Below are 26,045 nucleotides of genomic sequence, written 5' to 3'. Positions count from 1 at the left end.
TAGATCTAATCCATCGCACATAATTAATCCATCAGAGGTTGAAATTCAATCCGATATGAGTTATGAAGAAGAACCGATTCGTATCCTAGCACGTGAAGTGAAAGAGTTGCGAAATAAAAGGGTTCAGTTAGTAAAGGTGTTATGGCTCAAACACGGGATCGAAGAAGCTACTTGGGAAACCGAGAACTCTATGAAAGAACGATACCCAAACCTATTTACCGGTAAGATTTTTGGGGACAAAAATTTCTTAAAGTAGGGGAGAGTTGTGACAGCCCTAATGTGACCCTAGTCGGAAAGTGGTTTCGGGACCACAAAACCGAGTCATAAAAATAATTAACCGTCATATTTGATGCTTATTATATGTATATATGCATGTGTGAAAATTTCATGTTTGAATTTTGTTAATTGTAAGTGAATTTTATTAAATAGGACTTGTGTGAGAAAATTTAGAAATGTGCTAGGCAAATGTTAATGTGGCCTATTGATGCATGTTAGAAAATGCTTGTACTTGCATGTCAAATTGGCCAAATTCTAGATGGTGGCCGGCCATGTTATGGACTAAAACATATTATAATTATTTTGTGTTAATATTTTATGCTAATAATTTTATGTTACAAAATGAAATAAGGAATAAGGTTAATAAAATACTAGTTAATGGGAGGAGAAACCAAAGTTTCTCCATCCTTGCTCCTCATTGCCGTAACTAGAAGAGAAAAAGCTTTGAGAAATTCAGCTATGGTGGTTAGCTAAATCAAGGTAAGTTCAAGGATGATTCTTGGATTTTTAGCATTTTTTTTTTGAGTTAGTCATTAAGTTCTTTGCTTAACCCATAACCAAATTTGAAATGGTGTGGTGTCTTGAGTATTCGGCCATGGTAGGAAATGGAAGAGATATATGGTTGTTTTCATGTTTAATGAATAAGTTACAAATGGTTGTTAATTAAGATAGTTTAAGGTATTTGTAAGTAGTTTGAATAAATGAACAACAATAATAAATCATCTAGTGAATTGGTGTAATTGCCGAATTTGAACTAGGAAATTATTGAGTAATGTTTGTATTTTAAGTGATAGAATAGAGTGAATGCTTGGAATGTGATATGTATGAATTATAAGTTGGATTAAAGGCTGTTATATTGCCTTATCATTTTCGGAAATGTGCTTTGTCAAAGAAATTGAGGGTTGATGTTTAAGTGAGGTAAGTATAGGTATATTCGGCTTGTAGTTTTATAAATGTGATATGAGTATTTTGTTTTGTAAATGAGTAGTAAGTATGTTAAGAATGGTTCTTGTATATATACGTATATGCAATGATGTGTAAGTACGAATGTATTTGGATGGATGTGCTTATAAGAATAACTTGAGACAAAATGGTATTTAGTCAATACAAATAACCATATTTGTAGAATGTATTAAATATATAATCGGCCTTAACATAGATATGCATATATCTATAAAAATTGTTAATGCCTAAGTAAGATGTTGGGTTGTGCATGACTAGAGAAAATACATATATGCGTATGGTGTTTGATAGTTAACCATTAAGTCATATGTACCTCAACCTTATAATATACATGTATTATATTAAATCGCCTATTTGATTTGAAATTAAATGAATTCAATTGTTTTAAATTAAGCTCAAGAGCAAAGAGGATCTAGATCTGATAAGGGAAAGGAAAAAAGTAATCGAATAGCCGTTGAAGTCGTTCGACAACATCCGAGGTAAGTCTTTGAGTAATGGAACTTAGTTTACGATTTGATTAAGCCATGACATATAATCATAACAAATAAACGACGATATAATGGTTCTACTTGAATTATATATCGAGGTAATTAGTTTATACTATGACTAGTAGCCGAATGTGTAAAGAGATCATGCTCTTTGTATGTGGCTATTGAGCCGAAAATGGTAATGGTTGATAAGTGTCTTGTGTTTGAGTTCTAGTAACGAAAATGAAAAATAGATGTGTTATGATTTATTGATATATGTGCATGATTATTCGGATGATATCCGGGCTAAGACCCGAAGGCACTTTGTGCTAGTGACTATATCCGGGTTAAGTCCCGAAGGCATTTGTGCTAGTGACGATATCCGGGCTAAGACCCGAAGGCATTTTGTGCTAGTGACTATATCCGGGCTAAGTCTCGAAGGCATTTGTGCGAGTTACTATATCCGGGCTAAGTCCCGAAGGCATTTGTGCGATTTGCTATATCCGGTTAAATCCCGAAGGTACTTGGGTTTGGAAATGAGCGATCTTGCTGTAATAATTTCAATTAATACGCTCATAAAATCCAAACAATAAGGTATGTTTCGTATATGCATCGGAAAGTTGATTTTCTTTTAAATAGTATTCGCTCAATTGATTAACAAACTTCCGGCCTTTAGTTAGGTTTGATCCCCTGTGTATGAATATACTGGTTGAAGCGTGAAGTAAGTGTGATTTTGGGAATATGCGTATATGCAAATATTCATTTATTCATATGAACGCTATACTTTAGTTGTAAATAATTTCATTACTTAAACTTACTAAGCATTAAAATGCTTATTCCGTTGCTTTGATCCTCTGTTTTATAGATTTTGTTCGTCAGCTATCGGACTCGGGAGTGTCAAAGTCGAAGTCGTCCACACTATCAAAGCCCTTTTGGTACTCTTTTAGTTGAACTTTGATAATGGCATGTATAGGACTGACCTTTGTTGTTAATCAAGTACCTTTTGGTAATGTATATATTCGGATAGCCATGCGAAAATGGCTTATACATATTTTGAGCATAGCATTATAATCATTTTGTATATTTTTCATTGAGTGGTATGGAAATGCTTGGTAATGATTAGGCATTGGAATGGTTAATCACAATCATTTTGGTGCTATGTATGACAAATGGCTAGTTGACTCATGGAAAACTATGAAATAGGTGAAATTTACCTTAAACTAGATGCTGACAGCAGCAGTGATGTGAGTTTGAAAAATCACTAAAAATAGTATAAATGTAATTAAATAATGAATAAATTATGTAATCTAATCTTGATGAGTCTTTTTTCATATGAAAGAAACGGAACGACCATATGAGCCGTATTTTATGAGATGTTTAAGTTTTCGTGAAACAGGGCCAGAGCGATTTCTGGATTCCCTGTTCTGACTTTGTAAATTCACTATAAATTAACTAGAGATAACTAGGAGTCATGCCTTATATGTACAGATTCCTTTTTGAGTCTAGTTTCATTAGAAACAAATGGCATAAGCATTGAAGCCCTGTACGGGGAGATATCTAAGTCGTAATGCATGAAGGTCAGAGTAGTCAAATCCTAAAACAGGGGAGACTTTAACTAATAAACTGTACTAATTGGCCCGACCAAAAATTCTAGAAAAAATTTTGTGGATGGAAATATGAGTCTAGTTTTAGGAAAAATTTACAGAATCGGTTTTCGAGTTTTGGAACTCGAGATATGATTTTTAAAGTAAGTGTGATGCAGTTAGCCAGCTTGTCTGGAAATTTTAAAATGAACTGTGCAAGTAAATGAATTAAGTCCGTTAACACCTCGTGTTCGACTCCAGAAACGGTCTCGGGTACGGGGCATTACAATTTTATTGGTATTAGAGCTACGGTTTAGTCGATTCTAGGACTACCGTAATACGTCCGGGTCTAGCTATACATGCCATTATGTGTTTATTTGATATTGTGGTGATTTCTGACCGTTAAAAATGTGTTTATTTATAGTAATGGATCCCAATCCCAACCGAGCGGTAGCTGATGATCTTGAGAGTGTAGCGCCTGCTCCCGCACAAGGGATAGCACCGGTGGACTCTCAACCTATTGCTAGTAATCAGAATGATGAAGCTAGACAGGCTTTTTATAGCGTGATGAATGATTGGTTCAATCAGTATATTCGAACTAATACGGCTGTTCCACAACCCCCATTCCCGACTAATACAACCCCTACACCTGCGATACCTCCGGTAACTGACCAAATAAAGTTAAATAAGCCCCCAGTTGACAGAATCCAAAAACACGGGGCTACTGAATTTAAAGCTATAGACAGCGACGATGCCGAGCAAGCTGAATTTTGGTTGGACAACACTATTCGGGTACTTGATGAACTATCTTGCACACCCGATGAATGCCTAAAGTGTACTATCTCCTTGCTACGTGATTCTGCCTACTATTGGTGGAATACGTTGATTTCTGTTGTGCCCAGAGAGCAAGTAACTCGGGAGTTTTTCCAAACCGAGTTTCGAAAAAAGTATATCAGCCAGAGATTCATGGATCAAAAACGGAAAGAATTTCTTAAACTTAAACAAGGTTCCATGTCAGTTACTGACTATGAACGAAAGTTTGTAAGGCTTAGCCGGTACGCTCGAGAATGCATTTCTTCAGAAGCTGTAATGTGTAAACGTTTCGAAGATGGACTGAACGATGATATAAAACTGTATGTTGGCATTTTAGAAATCAGAGAATTTGTGGTACTTGTCGAGCGAGCTTGCAAAGCCGAAGAGCTCAGTAAGAAGAAAAGAAAAGCTAATATGGGAGTAAAGGAGTTTCGTAAGAGATCTTCGGGAAAGCCCTTTCAACAGTCATCGAAGAAATTTAGAGGTGATTTAGGCCGGTCTAAAGACACTTCGGGCTTTTCTAGACGAGATCGTGATCGACCCCCTGTGAGTACACGAGTCACTTCGGTTGCCAGTGTTGGAAATGATCGTCGAGATAGAACAGAGTGCCAGTATTGTGGTAAATGGCATTTGGGGAGTTGTAGATTCCATGATCGCTCCTGTTATAAGTGCGGATCAGCTGACCACTTTATCAAGGATTGCCCGAGACTATTAGAACGAAATGTAAATCAGAGTGGGAAACCAGGTGCTACTACTGCTCGGGGTAGACCATCCAGAAATACAGGGAATGCTAGTGGCGGTCAGAGAGGATCTAGAGATGCTACAACCAGATCTGAGGCTAGTGCTCCTGCTAGAGCTTATGCTATACGCACACGCGAGGATGCTTCCTCGCCAGATGTTATTACCGGTACTTTCACTCTCTTTGATACTAATGTAATTGCATTGATTGACCCTGGTTCTACTCATTCATATGTATATGAGACCTTAGCATCCAGTAAGACTTTACCTGTTGAGTCTACTGAGTTCGTAATTTGAGTGTCGAATCCCTTGGGTCGTTATGTGCTTATCGACAAGGTGTGTAAGAAATGTCCCTTAATAATCCGAGGCTCCTGTTTTCTGGCTGACTTGATGCTTTTACCGTTTGATGAATTTGATGTTATTCTCGGTTTGGATTGGTTGACCATACATGATGCATTTGTGAATTGCAAAAGTAAGATTATTGATTTGAGGTGTGCAAATAATGAGATAATCCGAGTCGAGTCTACTGTTTTGAATGGATTGCCAACAATAATATCCTCGATGTTAGCTCAAAAATATGTGAGAAAGGGGTGTGAAGCGTATCTTGCATACGTATTTGATAATAAAGAACCAGAAAAGAAACTTGAATCGGTACCAGTGGTATGTAAATATCCGGATGTTTCTCCCGAAGAATTACCGGGGTTACCACCTGTTCGGGAGGTAGAGTTTGGTATCGAACTTGTACCTGGGACTATGCCGATTTCGATAGCTCCGTATCGTATGGCACCAACGGAATTAAAGGAATTGAAAGCTCAGTTGCAAGAGTTGATGGATAGAGGTTTCGCTCGACCAAGTTTCTCACCTTGGGGTGCACCAGTATTGTTTGTGAAAAAGAAAGACGGAACCATGAGGTTGTGCATCGACTATCGTCAGTTGAATAAAGTGACAATAAAGAATAAATATCTGTTACCACGTATTGATGATTTGTTTGATCAACTAAAGGGAGCCTCAATGTTTTCAAAGATAGATTTGAGATCGGGCTATTATCAGTTGTGAATTCGAGATTCGGATATACCCAAAACTACTTTCAGAATGAGATACGGTCACTACGAGTTCTTAGTGATTTTGGGCTCACTAATGCCCCTACGGTATTTATGGATTTGATGAATCGGATCTTCAGACCGTTTTTGGATGGGTTTGTAGTTGTGTTTATTGATGACATCTTGGTCTATTCAAGAGATGAAACAGAACATGCTGAGCACCTGAGATTAGTGTTGCAGATTTTACGGGATAAGCCGTTATATGCCAAGTTCAGTAAATGTGAGTTCTGGTTGAGAGAATTAAGCTTTTTAGGTCATGTGGTATCTGCATCGGGTATTCGAGTTGATCCGAGCAAAATTTCAGCCATACTTACCTGGAAGCCTCCGAGAAATATTACTGAGGTTCGGAGCTCTTTGGGACTTTCCGGTTACTACAGACGGTTCGTAAAGGGTTTCTCGATGATAGCCACACCAATGACGAAACTACTTCAGAAAGATGTTAAGTTTGAATGGACAGAAAAATGTCAGAAAAGTTTCGATCAACTAAAAGCTTATTTGACTGAAGCTCCAGTACTAGTGCAGCCTGAATTAGGCAAAGAGTTTGTCATTTACAGTGACGTATCCTTACTTGGGTTGGGTTGTGTATTGATGCAAGAAGCTCGAGTTGTAGCTTATGCGTCGAGGCAATTGAAGCCACATGAGAAAAATTATCCAACCCATGATCTCGAATTAGCTGCCATCGTTTTCGCTTTGAAAATATGGCGACATTACTTATTTGGTGAGAGGTGCCATGTATTTTTGGATCACAAAAGTCTCAAATATTTGATGACTCAAAGAGATTTGAATTTGCGACAAAGACGTTGGCTTGAGTTGTTAAAAGATTATGAGCTTGTCATTGACTATCACCCGGGAAAGGCTAATGTGGTTGCGGATGCTTTAAGTCGTAAATCACTGTTTGCTTTACGAGCAATGAATGCATACTTGTCTGTTCTATCCGACAATGTGTTAGTAGCAGAATTAAAGGCCAAACCCTTGTTGATTCATCAAATTCGTGAAGCTCAGAAAGTTGATGATGAATTGGTTGCAAAGCGGGCTGAATGTGTTTCGAATATGGAATCAGAGTTTCAAATTGACGATGACGATTTTTTGAGGTTCAGAAGCCGTTTGTGTGTTCCAAGAAATTCAGAACTTATTTTGATGATTCTGAACGAAGCTCATTGTAGCCGAATGTCAATTCACCCGGGGAGTACGAAAATGTACAACGATCTGAGACGTCAGTTTTGGTGGCATGGTATGAAACGAGACATTTCCGATTTTGTTTCGAAGTGTTTAATATGTCAACAAGTGAAAGCGGAACATCAAGTGCCTACAGGTTTACTTCAGCCGATCATGATACCTGAATGGAAATGGGATCGAGTCACGATGGATTTTGTATCTAGGTTGCCATTGTCGGCAAGTAAGAAAGATGCGATTTGGGTTGTTGTTGATAGACTGACTAAGTCGGCTCATTTTATTCCCGTACATACGGATTATTCATTGGATAAACTAGCTGAATTGTATGTTTCTCAGATTGTAAGATTGCACGGGGTACCCATTTCTATTGTGTCGGATAGAGATCCGAGATTCACCTTGCGATTTTGGAAGAAATTGCAAGAAGCTTTGGGTTCCAAGTTGCATTTTAGCACTGCTTTCCATCCCCAGACTGATGGTCAATCTGAACGAATAATTCAGATACTCGAGGATATGTTGAGATGTTGCATCCTTGAGTTTAGTGGTTCATAGGAGCGGTATTTACCATTGATTGAATTCGCTTACAACAATAGTTTTCAGTCAAGCATTAAGATGGCACCCTACGAGGCTTTGTATGGTCGTAAATGCCGTACACCGTTGTTTTGGACCGAGCTTAGTGAAAATAAAATCTTTGGGGTTGATTTGATTAAAGATGCTGAACAGAAAGTAAAAGTAATCCGTGAAAGTCTGAAGGCAGCCTCAGATCGTTAGAAGTCGTACGCGGATTTGAAATGAAAAGACATTGAGTATCAGGTGGGAGATAAAGTGTTTCTTAAAGTTTCACCTTGGAAAAAGATACTCAGATTTGGTCGTAAGGGCAAATTGAGTCCGAGGTTCATCGGACCATATAAAATATCTGAACGAGTTGGTCCAGTTGCGTATAGATTGATTTTACCCCTTGAACTTGAAAAGATTCACCACGTCTTTCATGTTTCGATGCTTCGACATTATAGATCTGATCCATCGCACATAATTAATCCATCAAAGGTTGAAATTCAATCCGATATGAGTTATGAAGAAGAACCGATTCGTATCCTAGCACGTGAACTGAAAGAGTTGCGAAATAAAAGGGTTCCGTTAGTAAAGGTGTTATGGCTCAAACACAGGATCGAAGAAGCTACTTGGGAAACCGAGAACTCTATGAAAGAATGATACCCAAACCTATTTACCGGTAAGATTTTCGGGGACAAAAATTTCTTAAAGTAGGGGAGAGTTGTGACAGCCCTAATGTGACCCTAGTCGGAAAGTGGTTTCGGGACAAAAAAACCGAGTAATAAAAATAATTAACCGTCATATTTGATGCTTATTATATGTATATATGCATGTGTGAAAATTTCATGTTTGAATTTTGTTAATTGTAAGTGAATTTTATTAAATAGGACTTGTGTGAGAAAATTTAGAAATGTGCTAGGCAAATGTTAAAGTGGCCTATTGATGCATGTTAGAAAATGCTTGTACTTGCATGTCAAATTGGCCAAATTCTAGATGGTGGCCGGCCATGTTATGGACTAAAACATATTATAATTATTTTGTGTTAATATTTTATGCTAATAATTTTATGTTACAAAATGAAATAAGGAATAAGGTTAATAAAATACTAGTTAATGGGAGGAGAAACCAAAGTTTCTCCATCCTTGCTCCTCATTGCCGTAACTAGAAGAGAAAAAGCTTTGAGAAATTCAGCTATGGTGGTTAGCTAAATCAAGGTAAGTTCAAGGATGATTCTTGGATTTTTAGCATTTTTTTTTGAGTTAGTCATTAAGTTCTTTGCTTAACCCATAACCAAATTTGAAATGGTGTGGTGTCTTGAGTATTCGGCCATGGTAGGAAATGGAAGAGATATATGGTTGTTTTCATGTTTAATGAATAAGTTACAAATGGTTGTTAATTAAGATAGTTTAAGGTATTTGTAAGTAGTTTGAATAAATGAACAACAATAATAAATCATCTAGTGAATTGGTGTAATTGCCGAATTTGAACTAGGAAATTATTGAGTAATGTTTGTATTTTAAGTGATAGAATAGAGTGAATGCTTGGAATGTGATATGTATGAATTATAAGTTGGATTAAAGGCTGTTATATTGCCTTATCATTTTCGGAAATGTGCTTTGTCAAAGAAATTGAGGGTTGATGTTTAAGTGAGGTAAGTATAGGTATATTCGGCTTGTAGTTTTATAAATGTGATATGAGTATTTTGTTTTGTAAATGAGTAGTAAGTATGTTAAGAATGGTTCTTGTATATATACGTATATGCAATGATGTGTAAGTACGAATGTATTTGGATGGATGTGCTTATAAGAATAACTTGAGACAAAATGGTATTTAGTCAATACAAATAACCATATTTGTAGAATGTATTAAATATATAATCGGCCTTAACATAGATATGCATATATCTATAAAAATTGTTAATGCCTAAGTAAGATGTTGGGTTGTGCATGACTAGAGAAAATACATATATGCGTATGGTGTTTGATAGTTAACCATTAAGTCATATGTACCTCAACCTTATAATATACATGTATTATATTAAATCGCCTATTTGATTTGAAATTAAATGAATTCAATTGTTTTAAATTAAGCTCAAGAGCAAAGAGGATCTAGATCTGATAAGGGAAAGGAAAAAAGTAATCGAATAGCCGTTGAAGTCGTTCGACAACATCCGAGGTAAGTCTTTGAGTAATGGAACTTAGTTTACGATTTGATTAAGCCATGACATATAATCATAACAAATAAACGACGATATAATGGTTCTACTTGAATTATATATCGAGGTAATTAGTTTATACTATGACTAGTAGCCGAATGTGTAAAGAGATCATGCTCTTTGTATGTGGCTATTGAGCCGAAAATGGTAATGGTTGATAAGTGTCTTGTGTTTGAGTTCTAGTAACGAAAATGAAAAATAGATGTGTTATGATTTATTGATATATGTGCATGATTATTCGGATGATATCCGGGCTAAGACCCGAAGGCACTTTGTGCTAGTGACTATATCCGGGTTAAGTCCCGAAGGCATTTGTGCTAGTGACGATATCCGGGCTAAGACCCGAAGGCATTTTGTGCTAGTGACTATATCCGGGCTAAGTCTCGAAGGCATTTGTGCGAGTTACTATATCCGGGCTAAGTCCCGAAGGCATTTGTGCGATTTGCTATATCCGGTTAAATCCCGAAGGTACTTGGGTTTGGAAATGAGCGATCTTGCTGTAATAATTTCAATTAATACGCTCATAAAATCCAAACAATAAGGTATGTTTCATATATGCATCGGAAAGTTGATTTTCTTTTAAATAGTATTCGCTCAATTGATTAACAAACTTCCGGCCTTTAGTTAGGTTTGATCCCCTGTGTATGAATATACTGGTTGAAGCGTGAAGTAAGTGTGATTTTGGGAATATGCGTATATGCAATTATTCATTTAGTCATATGAACGCTATACTTTAGTTGTAAATAATTTCATTACTTAAACTTACTAAGCATTAAAATGCTTATTCCGTTGCTTTGATCCTCTGTTTTATAGATTTTGTTCGTCAGCTATCGGACTCGGGAGTGTCAAAGTCGAAGTCGTCCACACTATCAAAGCCCTTTTGGTACTCTTTTAGTTGAACTTTGATAATGGCATGTATAGGATTGACCTTTGTTGTTAATCAAGTACCTTTTGGTAATGTATATATTCGGATAGCCATGCGAAAATGGCTTATACATATTTTGAGCATAGCATTATAATCATTTTGTATATTTTTCATTGAGTGGTATGGAAATGCTTGGTAATGATTAGGCATTGGAATGGTTAATCACAATCATTTTGGTGCTATGTATGACAAATGGCTAGTTGACTCATGGAAAACTATGAAATAGGTGAAATTTACCTTAAACTAGATGCTGACAGCAGCAGTGATGTGAGTTTGAAAAATCACTAAAAATAGTAGAAATGTAATTAAATAATGAGTAAATTATGTAATCGAATCTTGAGGAGTCTATTTTCATATGAAAGAAACGGAACGACCATATGAGCCGTATTTTATGAGATGTTTAAGTTTTCGTGAAACAGGGCTAGAACGATTTCTGGATTCTCTGTTCTGACTTTGGAAATTCACTATAAATTAACCAGAGATAATTAGAAGTCATGACTTATATGTACAGATTCCTTTTTGAGTCTAGTTTCATTAGAAAGAAATGGCATAAGCATTGAAGCCCTGTACAGGGAGATATCTAAGTCGTAATGCATGAAGGTCAGATTAGTCGAACCCTGAAACAGGGGAGAATTTAACTAATAAACTGTATTAATTGGCCCGACCAAAAATTCTAGAAAAAAATTTGTGGATGGACATATGAGTCTAATTTCAGGAAAAATTTATGGAATCGGTTTTCAAGTTTTGGAACTCAAGATATTATTTTTAAAGTAACTGTGATGCAGTTAGCCAGCTTGTCTAGAAATTTTAAAATGAACTGTGCAAGTAAATGAATTAAGTCCGTTAACACCTCGTGTTCGACTCCGCCAACGGTCTCGGGTACGGGGCGTTACATTGTATATTAAGCTTTCAGAATTAGATTAGAACAGTACAGAATCATGCATAAACGTCTAGGCTGGGTTAGGGATGTTATGTAACACCCTAAACCTGACCTAGACTTTATGGCCGAATATGATATTGTTACCATAAAAAGGTTTTGAAAACGGTGCAAATTCATTAAAGCTTTGTAACCCATTTTTGTTTATACAACTTTTATTGAAAACGTTATTTAATAAATTTATTTTGCCAAAACTCAATCACAGTGGAAGTCTAATAAATTTGTTATATTTTGGAAATCCAATTTGTATTTTTGGAAAAACTTTAGTTTTCGTAAAATCGCGATTTAGTCAATGTCTTAATAAAGGTTAAAAATAGCTCCGAAACCAAAAATAAAATCCAACAGTCCAAAGAGTCCAAAAATCACATAACTCTCAGAGAAATACTACTTAAAATAATTAAAACCATTATTAAATCGGTTTACATCTCATGGTCACCATGAGACTCCATCGCACTGATCCGCCTAAGTCTGTGGATTACCTGAACAGAACAGAGAAATTGATGTCATTTTTCATACACTCGGTGTGCAACCTAACAAAAATAGATATGCAATACATACATAATTCACATATACAACAGAACAGATACAGTGAGTCCTACCTCCATCCTTTAAACATCATCTCCGACCATCCCATCACACCATGTGAGGTTAAAAACACTCACTCATCCCTACACACCATATAGTGTCGATGCGACACATTACAGATAATATGCAGTCAAACTGCAAGAATATAGGCAAAATGTCATTATACAGATCACTTCCTCCATATATACAAATCCTACCCCAAATACAGATACAGAATGTAGATTTAACATGCCTAACATGCTTGCTTAAATAGTACAGTCAGACATACATTTACTAGCTTACTCGTATCAGTATATTAGAATATCATAACACACAAAGTAGGGTTTGGTTAGCCTTTACTAACCTTACGATAGGCCCACAGTTGATCGGAATGACCCGTGCGACCCTAGGGAAAATTTCAGAAATATGGGCCCACATGACCGTATGGCTTGCCCGTATAGGCCCATACGCCCAGATTGGCCTTGCCTGTGTGACCCACACGGCTTGGCCTAAAACCCACACACCCGTGTAGCCCACAAGCCCAACTTGGCCTAGCCAGTGTGGCCCACACCACCACACTGCTATGTCTTGTGCACGGTCATGCCCTCGTAGACCACACGGCCTTAGCTTGCACACGACCAACCATATGGGTGATCAAATGCCCGTGTGGCGTCGACATTCTGCACTTTCAGCTTTCGCTAAAACTTTTTTTTCACACGTAAGTGGTACACACTACTTCGGTTTTGATGCAATAACACACCCGAGATCACCAGAACCTAAAATCAACAAACCAAACTCCAAATTCAGTCTTAATTCACAATTAATCCGAAACTACAAAACCATCAAAAGTTTGATTCAACAGTTTGTCAGTTACTCCAACACTCTGAACAATTCTGACTACGATTCCGCAAGAGGAGATCACCGTGCTTCACAATTCTCTACTGTCAAAACTCAAAATTAACTAACGGGAGAAAGAAAAGGATCGATTTGAACAACTTAAGGAATGATTTCCCCAATCCGCACGAAAATCACCCCATGCACTTACCAAAATACACAAAAACACTGAAGAGTTGAAAATCGGAATTGATTGACAGGATTTTGAATGCAAGATAGTAAAAAAATTTTACTAGACAACAGCGAAAAATGTCAAACTTTTGGGAAATTGGGAAGAGAGAGAAAAGTTAAAATTTGAAAAGAAAATAGAATGATAATAGAAAAAAAAAGCAAGATGTCCCATAAATCCCCCAATTTTCTCCCACTTACCCACTACTCATAACTCCCTCAAAATTTGAGCTCAATCGAAACTCTATCTGACAACCGAGCAAAAATTAATACCCTCGTTGACGCAGGGATTCAAACACATGATCCCAAACACACCAACCCTTTACCACTCGAACCAACAAGCTCATTCTGATATAAATTAACAAATAGTTTAATATAAACCCACTCAACAAGGGTAAGGTTAGGATCAGAAAAATAACAAAATTTGCTAAAGATAAGACTTGAACCCAAGACCTCTCAAATACATCTAGAACACTTAACCACTGAAGCAGATACTCACTTGTGTCAAAATTCATAGATACCAAAATAAATTTATCAGGGCATTACATGTTACATACACACAATTAACAATTGGTATCAAGATTTGGGCAAGATTTGCAAGGATTTGGCAAGATTATCAGAGATTGTTTAATCAAACCAAAAAATTAACATCGGATGTTGGTACAGTGAAAATACAAAATTTAACCCTTGAAATGAAGGGTACTTGTCGATTCTTGGAAAAGGTAACGGATTCTATTGATAACAAATCTAAAATTCGATAGAAAACGATTGTACGGGGGACATTTTGATATGGGAAAGAAAAAGAATCAAAAGCACACAAGTGAAAATATGGTGTAAGAATGGGAAAAAATAAGAGAAAAAAGAATGTAGAAAGGAATTCTATTAGAATTATGAAAGAGGGGCAAAGTGAAAATCTAATTAGGAAATAAATTAATTATATACTTAGGGTTTCTAAACATAGGGGCAACATTTAAGCAATTTACCCAAACTTGCCGAAAATTGATAGAAAATGAAAGGGAAAAGAGGGGTCGAACCTAGGAATTCTAAAATGGGGCTCTAATTTTTAACCGTTAAGCCTTTGGCTCATTTCTTATTTAATCTTAATTCTTAACCGTATATATTTTGGGGTGTGACAGTAAATGTTTGAGTTTTTTTTAAAACTAACTTTTAATGTCACATGTGTTGCTTGTGATGTTACACATTTAATATTTAATTAGTTTTTTAGATATTATATTTTTAATTGTAGTAATTAGAGTAAAATAATATTTTTATTTGAATTATTGAATATAATTAAAATATATTAACTTATCAATTGAAGTATTAAAATAGAAAATTTTCAAATAGTATTTAAAGCATTTTTTTCTATTCAACATAAAATATAGTTTTAGTTTAGGAAATTAATGTAAAGTAATATTATTCAACTTAATAACTAACTAATATAATTAAATTTAATAGTAATTAAGTGACAATTAGGATGTTTAGAATTTTATTCAAGTTATAACTCTATTTTACATAAAAAAAATAGCAAAACTTTTGTTTAGGTCAAAAAATTTTAAACTAATAATTGTAAATTATAATTATAATTATCATAACTTTTTCTTATATTTTATGCCCAGAGTACTATCCAAGTAATAACTTTACCTTAAAAGTAGCACAACTTTGTTTAACTAATGATTATAATTTAAATTCTAATTATTTTTAAATGTGTAATTATCATAAATTCTATTAAATTATAACTTCTTTTAGATGTATAATTATCATAACTTCTATTTTATTTCAACTTTTAAACTAATAATTCTAAATTAAATGTTATAATTATTTTTAAATGTGAATTTAGTCATATGATGGAAAATATAAGGTATTTTTTTCGGTTCAAAAGTTTTTTCCAGGCTCGTGCTTTTAAATATAAAAGCTTCTAATGTTATGTGTGTTGCACGTGATTTTATAAAATTTATAATTTAGTAAATAATAAATTTTTATATTTAAAAATATATATTTATGCTAATTATATAAGGATTGATTTAATTTATACTAAAATTTAATTAGTTTTAAAAAATACTTAAGAGAATAAAAAACGGTTTTAAAAATAATGAAAATAGAAAAATGAATTAATACATAAAACTATTAAATAATATACAAATTTGGAACTATATAAGAAAATAAATAGAAAAGATATTTGCACTAAATTAATGATTACGTTTAATAGTAATGATTAAAAATAATTGTTGAAATTTGACTTTCTTTTCAAAACAAATCCATAAAACGTTTTTCACCTGCACCAAACAAATAATTGATAAATACAAAAACAAATTTAAGATTGCTTGCTTCATATTTATAAAAACTTACAAAATTTTAAAAATAATATCATAATATTATATTACCTCATCATTAATTAAAGTAATATTTTATCTCTATGCTATTTTTGTTCGAATATGATTCGATATTGCCTCTTTGGAGAACCATTTCTTTAATATCCATTAATTTTTATATAATTCTAACTTATTATTGCTAACAATCTCCATTTTTTACCAGTAACTTTTCTTAGATACTACTTAATTGAATATACCTACCTACTGAATGTTATTTATAAAGTTAAAGTTAAATTTTAATTGGTATATAACTCTAATAATAATTAAGTGATAGTTAAGATGCTTAGAGTTCTATTTAATTAATAATTCTATTTTACATAAATAAATTTAGCAAAATCTTTTTTTTTTAATTTAAAAAATATATAATAATGTTAAAATTAATTATAATTATTTTAACTAATAATTGTGAATTAAGTTATAATTATTTTTAAATGTGTAATTATTACTATTTTTATTAAATTATAATTATCTTAAAATGTATGATTATCACAACTTCTATCTAGATTATCACAACTTCTATTCTATGCCAACTTTTTAACTAATAATTCTAAATTAAATTTTATAATTATTTTTAAATATCAATTTAATAATATGATAGGAAATAAAAAGTATTCTTATTGGTTCAAAATCTTTTCTAAACTCATATTTATATTTATATATATATATTATAGATATATTCTAGTTGCAGTTTGAGTTTAATTAGTTATAAAATTAATTATTCAATTTAATATTAGTATTGATAAAAAATATTAAATAAAAAATCTTAAATCATATCCCAAATTAGTACTTGAAAAGCACACCGAGTGTCACATGGAAAAACCGAGGCAGCGCCAACTTGCATGTGGGCTTTTTAATTATCGAAAAAGCCCAACCTAACCCTAGGGTCCCAAATTATTACTACACTTAACTAATATTTATTCATATACTCTTTGAAAATTTTGGGTGCTCAGTGGTTATATTAAACATACATTAAATATGAAGTTTGTATAAATTTTTTCAATATCGGTTAATATGTTAAATAGGTTAGGCGAAAGTTCTACAAAACTTTTTATATTATATTTTGGATTGTATTTTAATTTTTTATTGAAAAAATTAAATAAATTAATTTTTATACATTAAATAAGTGAATAAAATTATTTTTCCGTTAAAATTTGGTGTTTATATATAAGGTATATTAACAAATTGATCCCTAAACCTTTACACATTTATTCAATTTTGACTCTCTACACTTTTATTGGAAGTAAATTAGAAATTTTTTAAACTAATAAGACTAAAGGGTAAAAAAGACCTTAAGAATAAATTAAAAAAATCAATTAAACTATTTTAAAATTAAAAAATTATAAAATCATAAAAATTATAAAAAAAATTCATAAAAAGAAGTTATAAGATTTAAAAATATTAACCCATTCAAATCTAATGGTGATAAGATTTAAAAAAATTTGACCCCTACTCTTTTATTGGATTGGTATTATTATTTTTTAATAATTTTTTTATAAATTTTTAAATAATTTCCATAAATTTATAATATTTTTTTAAATTTAAAAGGTCTTAATTTATTTTTTTAATTTGTAACTAAGGGATTTTTTCCCTTTAGCCTTTTTAATTAAAAGAATTTCTAATTTACTTTCAATAAAAAGAATAGGGGTCAAATTGAATAAATATATAAAAGTTGAGGGGCTAAATTTGTTTCCATATATTATATATAAACACTAAAACAAACATTTAACAGTGCAATTTTGACCAAAAAATATAATTTTACTCATTCATCTAACATATAAAATCTAATTATTTATTTTTAATATAAGAACTAAAATACAATTTAAATCTAATGCAAGAGTTTATGATACTACTCTCATTTTGAGACCACGGGAGTTAGGTGAGATAGCAAGAGTCTCTTTTACTTTAATCAGTGGTCAAGAGTTCGATCTTCGTCTTGGGTATGGAACAGCTTTAAAACTCGTGACTAGAATCTACCCCTTTAATAGACCTACAAAATACGAAAGATTAATTGCTGGGCTCACTCTAGTAGATACCTTAAAAAAATAAAAAATTTAAAATTTTCCTCCAAACACGAACTCTTTTTGTTTGTAATTATCAATAAACGTCAAATTTTAATCCCAAATTCTCATCTCAACCGTTGAATGTGCTAAAAAAGAGTGATGTTAATTGTTAAATATCCACCATGAAAGTCAATTCTAATATAGTTGAATTTTCCAAAATTGAGAGGTTATTATCTATTTATTGTAGATGAAAGTTGGATCTCTTTTTCTTTTTCTTTTTTCTGTATCACGAATTCACGTGCAAATATTGTATTTTTAATTTGAATGGAAGATGTCTCATCACGAGGAAATAAAAAAAGACAAGAATAAAGATACTTTTTTTTTAGATAAACATTGTCATTTAAACCTAATTATTGAGATACAGACAAAATTAATTACTTTAAAATTTAAAATTTAGTTTTATTTTATCTTAATTTTTTAATATAAAACTCTTGATTTCTCAGGGATGTGAATAGTTTATATATATAAATATTTTACAAATTACAAGTATAATAATAATTATAATTACAGTCCTAAATAATATACTCAAATAATTATTATCAAAATTAATCATTACAAAATATCATCGAATTGATAATTAAAACATATTTGTACTTACATAAAAATTAATTAGAATATGAAAGTTTAAACTAAAATAAAAATTGAAATACAGTGAAACATAAACTTAAAATCTTCAAATTTTTTAATCTTCAAATGTGATATTATTAAATGTGAAATTTAATTTTTTTAATGTTATCAAGGATATAACAATTTTCACTTTTGGGCTATTAAGTGGCCCATGGTTGCCTAACTTTAAGATTAAAATTAAACATATTAGTAGACGGAAAAAGTTTTGTTAGGTATTTGGTATTCTTCTAAAGTGGGAGTGAGTAAAATTTAATTTAATTCAAAAAAATTAATTTTTTTTTAAAATTTGGAGTTAATCGAATTAAGTTTTTCTAATTATTCGATCAAACTCGAATAACTCGATCTGAGTTTCGAGTTTGAGTCGAGTTGAGTTTCTCAATTCGAATAACAGATTGGTGTAAATACTATTTTGATCACTGTCACCTTTGAAAATAAGCAAATTGGTCACTCTCACAACCAAAATTACAAAAAATTAAAATTAAAATAATTTTCAAAAATTCAAAATAGTTTTTAAAATTTAAAATATTTATAAAATTTCTAAATTTATATTTTTAAATAAATTATAAAAATTTAAAAAATAAAAAAAATAGAAAAATGTTAAAATTTTAAAAATGTTCTAAAACAATAATTTTAAGACCTAATTAATGATTTATATTTATCATACTCAAAAATCTTGACTTTTTAATTTTTTGCTTTGAATTTTTTTTTCAAATTTATGTGTTTTAGCATTGAACTAATTATACTGCAACAATATCTTTATTTGACATATTTAATTTTTTTAATTTAACTCAAAAAATTTCACTCGATTCGAAAAAAAAATTCAAATTAAGTTAAGATGATAAAATAGGACTCATGAACTCGATTAACTTGAAATTTTTTTACTTGATTTGATTAAACACTCACTCTTATTCTAAGGCACATGTTAAGGTTAAATCTTGTGAAATCTCTACCCCCTTCCAGAATGTTTGAAAAAACACATGTTAATATACTTTAATAGACCCATACCAAATTTTGTTGGATGCATAAAACTATAATATTAACAATTTTTTCCCTATCATGCTTTGATTCAATGATAAAAATGAAATTATGATCATTTAAAGTTTCAAGTTTGAATTCTATTCTATGCAAACATGTGAATTCTCCTTCAAATTAATTATGATTATAGTTAGCTAATTGATTGATGAGTTTGTTATTTAGTTCAATATTTGTAGAGATTAATTTTGACTGGAATAGTTGATATTGTTATACCCCACCTTAGTTTATCTCTCTTCACAGTCGACTACCATAAGGGTCTAGCGATGCGGCCTCCTCATCTAATGCGATAGGTTACCATAAGGATATGACAACATAGCATCACCATTGCCTCTCCAAAAAAGCGCAGGTTCACACCCTTGTCCAAACACCATATCTTCAGAGTCTATGTGGTTTGCAATAGCTATATTGCAAAGATCCCTTAATGATACCCATCAATTTGTCTCGTTTGGAAAACTCTTCATTTAGTCCCCTTAGGTTGACTCCAACAATGTCGTAAGCTGGCATAAACCACCCTACCACTACACTTAGGGAAAGGGAATTCAAGTGGCTGAGACCCACATCTATCTTTTATTTCCCTATAAATACCTTTATTCATCATTAGGGTAAAAGGATGAAGACACACAACCTTTACTTGGTCAAGACTCTATCTTGTAAATTTTCCCAAACCCTAAGTTTAGTTGTTTTCTCCATCCCTCAAAATATGAATCATTATCAGTAACTACCCCCAACTTTTGTGTTGTAATAGATATATTTGTAACTAGTAAAAAAAGTATTTTGTTAACGTTAATTGATATGCTAATATTACATTTGTATGGTAATTATTATTTGGGAGTTTGCATATAGAAAGTTGTGTATAGCAATAACCAAATTACAAAAATAACCTTATTACTTTCCTAGGTTATTTTCCCCTCAATTAGTTCCCTCTACTTTTTACTATCATTTTTATAGTTCCTAATGTTTATAGCTGTTAGCATGCATTTAGAATTAATGTCCACTATCAACAGTTATAATTGCTTTGTCATTTGCATGTATAATGAATAGGAAAAAAAACCAATTAATAATATAAATAAAAGGCATATGAAAAGTCGATTTTCTTAAACTTTAAACCTTTCCCCTATTGTGTTCATATCAATTTTTTATTTGCATTCTAAATTTTCAAATAATCAAAATTTTTGAAGAGAAAGCATTATTGATGAAATGGAAGCATTGTTGATGAAATGGATACTACAAATGAAACACAAAATGGCCACGTGATCAATGTAGATGGAGGGAAATCATATATTTGAAGAATCAGGAAATCACCACCATAACCAAAATTATGATGTCAGTGAAGGAATTGTTTGGGTTCTTTGATGATGATAGTTTATTAAACAAAGGAGAAGGAAATTACAATTCATCTGATGGGGGCTTTGATTCAAATAATGGTGCATATTTGAATCAGTGTGAAGAACTTGATGATAAATATGTTTATGTTCAAGGCCCTGTTCAATTCAATGTAGGAGGTTCCAATGTTGGTGAGAATTAGATAGAGGATGATCATGATGGTGAACTAGATGTTGGGCCAACCACAAGAATGAGATTTAGAAGCCTTGATGAAATTTTTAACTTTTATCAATTGTATGTGAAGTTAAAAGAGTTTAGTGTGGTAAGGAAGTCATTGGGTACGAAAAATTTTAATGTCCTTAATAATGATTGCTTAGCTTGTGATAAAGGTGAAAAAACTAATGAGAGGAAAAAGATAAAGAAAATATGTTGCCTTCCGAGGGTGAATAGTGGTTTAGGAGTTGATGGTATTGTTGGGATCTAGTGCCCTTATATTTGATTTGGTGTCCTGATTGTAGTATATTTGTTTGTAAACTTATAATTTTTTTGAACAAATTGGTTAATAAAACAAATTTATTGGTTACATTAATATACTTTGTATAATTGTCTTCACATGGTTTTTGCACACAAATAAAAATGGAAGAAAATGTTGCTCATTGGTTGTCTAAATGTTTAACTACTACTAAGTGATATTACATGATCGGATTGTAGTACAGAAAGACAACTTGTATTAGTAGACGAACCTAAACATATCCTTAGTCTAATTGGAAATGATCAAACCGATTAAGAGACTAATATGTCATTTATCAAGTCCAATTAGTGAGGTGTCTTGTCCTGGGCATCAGAGTGAATGACTTCCAGAAGATAGAGACATAGATTTGACTGATTGAACTGAAAGTGCATCGGACAGTACCTAAGCAGAATAGATCCTGAATCAGTTTATGGATTTATTTACTTGTGACATTCATAGTGTGGCATACCTAAATCCTGAGTGGATGGCAGACTATGTATGCGTGACTCGTACACTTCGATGTAAGTAAAAGCTTGAGTATAAGGAACCGAAAGTAGGTGCGTTGGGTGTACGACTTCTATAGTATGTAGCATCATTTAAAACAATGGAATTCATAGCCCAAAACATGGGTAAATGATGTCTTCTCATTAGCATTACATGGTTGATGAAAAGTAAACATGGCTACAGGTTGACCGTCTTTGTGATGGATGACTTGATCACTATTTGATAGTGATTGACTTTTCATAAAGGAAGATGTAATGGTTACCTTGAGATAAAATATGATCATATTGGGAGAATGGATATTATCCCAAAAAGATCAAGGATATCCTATGAGGGTAACACACTTATGACAAGGTCATTGGACGAGCACTGAGTCGTTGCTTTCGTAATGGTATGTCATTAGGAAGAACTCAATCATGATACTATAGTGGAATGAATTCACGACTAAATGAGTTTATAATTAATAGGAAAAAAGTAGAACTTAATTATAAATCATTTGAGCCTAAACTACATATATCCAATCGTTCCTTCTACTAACTCATTGAAACTAGAAATGAATTGCGTGTTTGAATAGAAATGGGAAACATTCAAAAATGATTATAGTTTTCTCCAAAATGGAGAAATGAAATCATTTAGAAATGAATGAAGGATTTCTTAAAAAATGATTGAAAGAATGAGTTTATGTTTTTGGACTGTTTTGCAGCCTGAAAATGAAAATAAATCATTCGATCAGAATGAACATGTTGAGTTGTGAAATATTGAACATATTTTTTCGAATTTTACTAGTGGCAAAATCGTCAAAATTTTACCAGGGGTAAAATTGTTTAATGTTTATCAGGGGTAAAATAGTCAAAATTTTGCTAGGGTAAAATAGGGATGAGAAAATGTTTGATATGTAAATGTTAAAGTTTATTTGAGAAATAAAAAATCTGAATCGAGTTGGATCACATTACAAAGTACTGGGTCAAAAAGGCCTAAGAAGTACTTGTAATTAGACCTAATATAAAAGAAGCCCAAAAACCCCTCATGGACATAAAGGGGGCGAAAACCTTAGTAGTAATACTAGGGTGTGTTGTCAACCATAGTCCTATTCTAAGTAGGGTGTTGTTTTTCTATTTGAAATAAACCACTACAATTCAATAAGGGTTCTACCTTTTTTTTCTATAATTAGATGACATCGGTATAGCTATTAACACAAATTTGTGAGATTATTATTCTATCAAAAAATAAAGAGAATTTATTCTCAACTATTACATATTTTTTTTTCGGAATAACAATTATACCAATTTCTATTACAAAGAGAGAATTTTCGTTTTCACCCTAAAAGGAGAAAACTTTTCCTAGTTTTGTGTTTCGATTTAATTGGTTCGAGCCCACACTCAGAGCAATTTGTGGTACGAGAATAGTAGAAAAGATCATTTGGTTGAAAGCCGAGAACAACAAACTTTTGTTAAGTTGAAAACACATATACGAATTTAGTTAAAGTTTACTGCAATAAATATTAAAAACCGGGTCAGTTTTCAAAATTTTAAATTTTTCGATGTGCAAGAAAACAACTTTCAAACCAAAAATTTTCCAACACCTTAGTATAGTATTTTCGTCAATGTATACTTGTATTTTTCGAACAAATTGGTTTAATAAAATATCCATTGAATACATTAATATTATTTGTATAATTTCCTCAACGGTTTTTGCATGCAAAGTAAAATGAAAGTAAATATTGACTCATTGACTATCTAATGTTTAATTAATACCAAATGATATTACATGGTTGGATTGTATTATAAAAATATAACTTATATTAATAGATAGTTTAAACATATTCCTAGTCTAATCGACAATGAGATAATTGATTGAAAGACTAATATGTCATCTATCAAGCCCAAATAGGGAGATACTTTGTTTTGAGTATCGAAGAGAATAACTCCCAAAATATAGAGACATAAATGTGACTGACTGGACATCAGACAAGACCCAAGTAGAATAGATCTTAGATATATTTTTAGATTTATCCACTTATGACACTCATAGTATGGCATAATTTAATCTTGAGTGGATGATGGACTATGTATGCATGACTTGTACTCTATGATGTAAGTGAAAGTCTAAGTTCAAATAGATAAGGAACCTGATCTGTCGCAATATGGTGTAGCAGATTAAACTACTTTTCACACTTAAGTAGCTTGAATACAAACATTTTTATTATGTTTTTCTTAAGTTTTTATAGTTATGTTTTGCTTGAGTTTTTATAATTTAATTTACATTCAATAAAAAAGTGTACTTTTCATCTTTTATTGACCTTAGGGGCCAAATGAGGCCTAAACGGGAGCTAACGTATACTTGGTGTGCAAGAGACCATACAAGGGAATAGGAACTTAATATTGGTTATTGTGTTGCAACATGGGGAGTTCGAGGTTGCAACATAGGGAGCAGAATGCAAGAATTTCCATACTACCTTTAGTGTCATGACATTGCCATAAAATGTCGCTACACACCCCTGAAGCCATCCCTGAACTGCACATACTACCTTCAATGTCGCGACACAGGCATTAGGGTGTCACGACACCAACCCTGTATGAGAGATAATTATGACCCAAGGGCGTTTTGGTTAATACAATCAAAAGTTAAACACAAGAGCATTAACTAACCGAGGGTTGAGGAGGACGAAAACCCTAACTCTATAGATAGGGTCCTAAACACTTGTTAAAGGACAACTTTTGATATTTTATGTTTTTCTTTGTAATTTAGTTTTTAGTTTTTTTCTTTCTCTTAGGGTTTAGATTTCTTTTCAATTCTTTTCATTTGTGTTCTTCGGAGAACTATGTATTCAAACGTTTTAAGGATTTTTGCACTTCATCAATCGAATACAATTAGGATTCTCAAAACTTTATTCTTGATTTATTTTTCATGCATATATTTATGATCAAGTGTACTATGTTTATGAATTTCATGAGGAACTAATCCTTTTATGGGGTATTCGCGAGTGGAGGTGTGATTGATTAAATGCTATGCGGGTTTTCTTAGCGGATCAACTATTCGGGAGAGGAAGAAAATAAACCCTAGGCTTGACAACCCTAGAAATTCATTTAGGTGGGAATTAACCAAAAATTGGTATGACCTATTTGTGAACACCTTAGCCCCGAACCTGTCTGGACTGTGAGGTCGAGCGATAAGTAGTTCTTGCCAACTCGTTAGTTCAGTGGAAGATCGAGAGATCCTGGTAGGGTAACAACTAGTTGATGGAATAGAAACCCGAAATATGAATTAGTTATGATCACCAAAGCAAGCTAATCACCCATGTCGTCATTTGATTGAATTTAGAGATTAGTTTTTTGAAGTCCCTTTTACTTATGCAATTTTTAATTAGTTATTTATAAAAACCCCAAAAATCTTTCCCTTATGTTTTATTGTAATATAATTTATTTAAACTACTAATTAATTCTATTTGTAACAACCCATTTTTAGTCAAATCAGAATAGTGGTTTTGTAACCACAAATACAAGGTTGAAAATTTATTTTAATATTATTTTAAGTGTTTACAGCATGATAGTATGTATGTGTAAAAGTTTCGTGAAGAAATTTTATCATTTGAAAAGTAAATTTGATAAAAAGGACTAAATCGCGTAAAGCGTAAAACTTGAGTTCTAATAGCTCAAAGTATATAATATCTATGGTGAGTGGACATTTTCATTTTGAATGATTCAATGGGTAAATGAAAGATGAGAACGTATATGAGATTGGTATGAGATGGTACAGGTATGTGAATAAACCATTTTAGCTTTGAATCGAAGAAATGGTGATGAGAATATATAGTTTTGTGAATGAGTACTTGAAAGGTTTGATAGTTAATGAATGCTACATATTGATTTATGTTTATGTGATTGTATTAAGTTTATCTCATACAAGCTTACTAAGCTTTATAGCTTACTTTGTTTATTTTTCCCATGTTTTATAATAATATCGAGCTAGCTTGGATTCAGGGATTGTCGGAGATCGAATCACACTATCTACCTATCGCTTGGTATATTTGAACTTTGGTATATTAAGTATATGGCATGTATAAGGACTTTGAGTCATGTTGATTATGTTTTAGTAATGATGTTGGCCAAATGAATTGCCATTGTAAATGTTTATATTTTGGTTTGTATATATAGCCATGAGTGATGGCTTAATTTTAGTATACTAGGTATGTTTGAATCATGTGCATATATAAATGTTTATGCCTTGTGTGTATTGAGTTGGTTGTGATGATTG

The 26,045-nt window shown here is 32.3% G+C and overlaps 1 pseudogene; it reads left to right on the top strand.

Moving 5' to 3' along the window:
* The window catches only part of LOC107962999 (amino acid transporter AVT6E-like), a 28,604-nt pseudogene extending 7,623 nt beyond the window's left edge, over positions 1–20,981 (top strand).
* The last annotated feature ends 5,064 nt before the right edge of the window (positions 20,982–26,045 follow it).

The sequence above is a fragment of the Gossypium hirsutum genome, chromosome A06 (assembly GCF_007990345.1).
Source record: "Gossypium hirsutum isolate 1008001.06 chromosome A06, Gossypium_hirsutum_v2.1, whole genome shotgun sequence".
NCBI classification, from domain to species: Eukaryota; Viridiplantae; Streptophyta; class Magnoliopsida; order Malvales; family Malvaceae; genus Gossypium; species Gossypium hirsutum.
The sequence above is the reverse complement of the archived record's forward strand: the minus strand, read 5'-3'. Positions and strand labels throughout refer to the sequence as shown.